At 38.5% G+C, this 2745-nt stretch overlaps 1 protein-coding gene across 2 annotated transcripts in view; it reads left to right on the top strand.

Annotated features, from left to right (window-relative positions):
* Positions 1-2745, top strand: part of FOCAD (focadhesin) — a 94315-nt gene that overhangs the window by 412 nt on the left and 91158 nt on the right. The window contains exon 2 of one of the 2 annotated variants that reach the window (XM_085326212.1): positions 2392-2480. The exons of the other annotated variant lie outside the window; for it this stretch is intronic. The gene's annotated coding sequence lies outside the window, so the exon portion shown is untranslated. The remainder of the gene's footprint in view (positions 1-2391; positions 2481-2745) is intronic. 2 annotated transcript variants of the gene reach the window in all.

Raw genomic sequence — 2745 nt, 5'->3', positions numbered from 1 at the left:
TAAGAAAGCAAACTCTTGTTTTCTCGTAGCATCTACAAATGGCTGCTATGTTTTACCATTATGAAGATACAGATCAGTCACCAGGAGCTCTCAACTTTGTCTTTCTCTAGAGTGAGCAGRCTTACCCTTATAGCAAATACCTGTGTGTGTGTGTATATATGTTTGTATATCCCTGTAACTGGCAGCACTCACAGAACAGAGCTTTCTGCGGATCTCCTTCAGTGTTGGCTTTGCACACTCAGCAGAGCAGTAGGAGTATTTGCATGTATAAGCACATACATTCTCGCTGCTGTGGTTCAGTGGGAACACCAAGTTGAGTTTGGTGTCYTTAATGAGCAAAAGGCAGTGAATACGGAAAGTGTGATCCACATACTCCCAGTGAAGGTTTTCTGTGCTGTTACTCATCTTCCTTAACTTGCATGTTAAAATAGTTGCTTTTATTGAACTGTTGTAGCCCAGATTGTAAACTCTAATCACAAGGTAACTCCTGTCTGGTACAGCTGCATTAGCTTTGCTTGTACTTTAATTAACACTAGGTCACTTACAGTTCAGTTTAACTGTASCAGGGAAACAAGCTTCCTGTAGCTTGTCTTTTTTCTTTTGCTCTTGGGTGGGGGAGAAGTCCATCTGTTTGCCTGGTTGATGGTCTAAAGTGCCTCTTCAGCACTGAAGACAGGTGAAACACAGCCCAGGATGAGCAAACAAAAACTTATCAGGACAAGTAAAATGCAATTAATTACAGCTTAAAAAGAGAGGCTGCTCTCCTATATAAGAAAGATTTTGAGAGCATTTATTGACCAGAGTATCCTGGCTGAGACCAAGCTATTTTGTCATAGTCTTCTGCAGCGTATTAGGAGAGACTGCTGTAAGAATTTGCAAGGTATTCTCTTTCATAATATTCCTATGTAATTTTTGTATCTTTTTTCAGGGGCAGAGGGGAGAATGAGATAAAAGTTCTGATGTAGAATCAGTTAGGGTAGATGGATTTGTTTTGGGGTGATTCTGCTTACTTTGCAAGAGTAGTATTTTATTTAACACTAATGGTCTCTGTAAGCTATAACATGGAAATAAGTTATGCAGTCCTTTGAGAACTGTGAACTTCAAAACAAGTTATTAGGTGTATGTGATGTTTTTCTTTCTTTTTGAGACCAAATGCTGTCCCAAATGTCACAAGCTGGGGTAAAGCTTTTAAGGAGTTTTCAGAGCTGATAGATTATAGAGACTTTGGCAAGCTAGCATGCTCTGGCCCTCCTTGTTTTTGTGGTAAAATATGGCTAAAAATAGGAAACTTTTTCTGCTGCTGCTTTTACAATTCTTAGGATTGTCATGTGGAAATTGTGCTTTCATGGGAAGGAGGGAAAAGGATTGCAAGAAATACAGATGCTAGTACCTATTTATAGAAGTGCTTTGGCATGCTGACAACAGCAGGCAGTAGACACGGTTCCTAAAAGGGAGGAAACAGTTCYGACTTCAGTATATATATATTTTTAATTAGTAGGAAAAGGTGTCTGAATAAAGTAGCTATCTGAACTGAAGGGGGGGGGGAATCCCTTTTTGCTTGCTTGCTTGCTTTTTTACAGTTTCAAAGTTTTGACCTAGCCTGACCTAGCTATTATGAATTCAGTGCCGATAATGCAAGAAATTAAGGACAAGTGAGATTAAGCTCAACCTTACTAATAAGGATTTTCCACACAGACATGACTTCCTTTTCTTTTTGCATGTTATGGAAACAAGCCAGTGGTTTGGCACAGCTGACTCCAAAGTTAGTGCACAGTCATGCTGTTTGGCTTTGAAAATCTTTCCTAACTCCACCTTGTAGTGGTGGTATTATTAGAAACTGATAGGCAAGGATGAAAAAGCAGATGTTTTATAAACTCCAGATGTAGGTGCTACTTAGGTTCCAATTTGTAAGTTACAGTTGGAGTTTTCTTCTGTATGATTTTTGCCTATCTTTAGGTGTTCAGTTCCTTCCTACATCAGCCGTGCTTCTCGTAGACATGCTGCTCTTACCATTTCGCTCTCTGATTRTAGCATCATTCTCAGAGCGCACAAATGGTTGTACATTGTTTCTGTGGAATTTACCTGGCAAGGGGAAGATCAGAAATGATGCACTAAAAACTGAGTTATAAATGAGTAAGTGACTTATGAGGAGGTGTRTTTAGTCCTAACCATTTTTGATTTCAATGTTGAACTGATAAATTTGGTGGGCCTCCAAAGGCTAATGTGAATATTTTGTGAAAATGTATTCTTTCAAAGTAAACTGTATTTTATCAAGTGGTAGTAACCACAACCCTTGGTTTGGGAACCACTTCTTTAAACTTTTTCTTTTGGTGGTTGTAAATGCACTAAATATTATTTATGAACTTTTCATTTTTCCCCTCTTCTTTTCAGAACGATGAAATGTTAGTGGAACTCTGACAACCCTGGAGGTTTCTCACGTAATATCTTTCCTTGGGGGTGTCAGAGTCAGCAGAGAGAAAGTAAGTGTTCCAAGTAATGCTTTGTGAGGAGGAGGCTGTATTTTTGYTCAGATGAATAACTATGACATCATATCTATAGGTTAGCGGTAATATAAAATAACACCTGATGTATGTATTTTACTAGCACTCAAAGAACATCAAGGTCACTGAGAGAAATATTCTATCAGATGTGTATCTGAGATGAAAAACTGTCCTGTGCACCCCCCCCCCTCAGGAAATGTCATAATAAACCTATTAAAAATCAGCTTTAGTCTGTTTTTTTTTT

Source organism: Rhea americana, unplaced genomic scaffold (assembly GCF_003343005.1).
Source record: "Rhea americana isolate MKP2758 unplaced genomic scaffold, rheAme1 scaffold_129, whole genome shotgun sequence".
In the NCBI taxonomy this organism is placed as follows: Eukaryota; Metazoa; Chordata; class Aves; order Rheiformes; family Rheidae; genus Rhea; species Rhea americana.
Note: the sequence above shows the minus strand (reverse complement) of the source record. Positions and strands in the feature narration are given on the sequence as shown.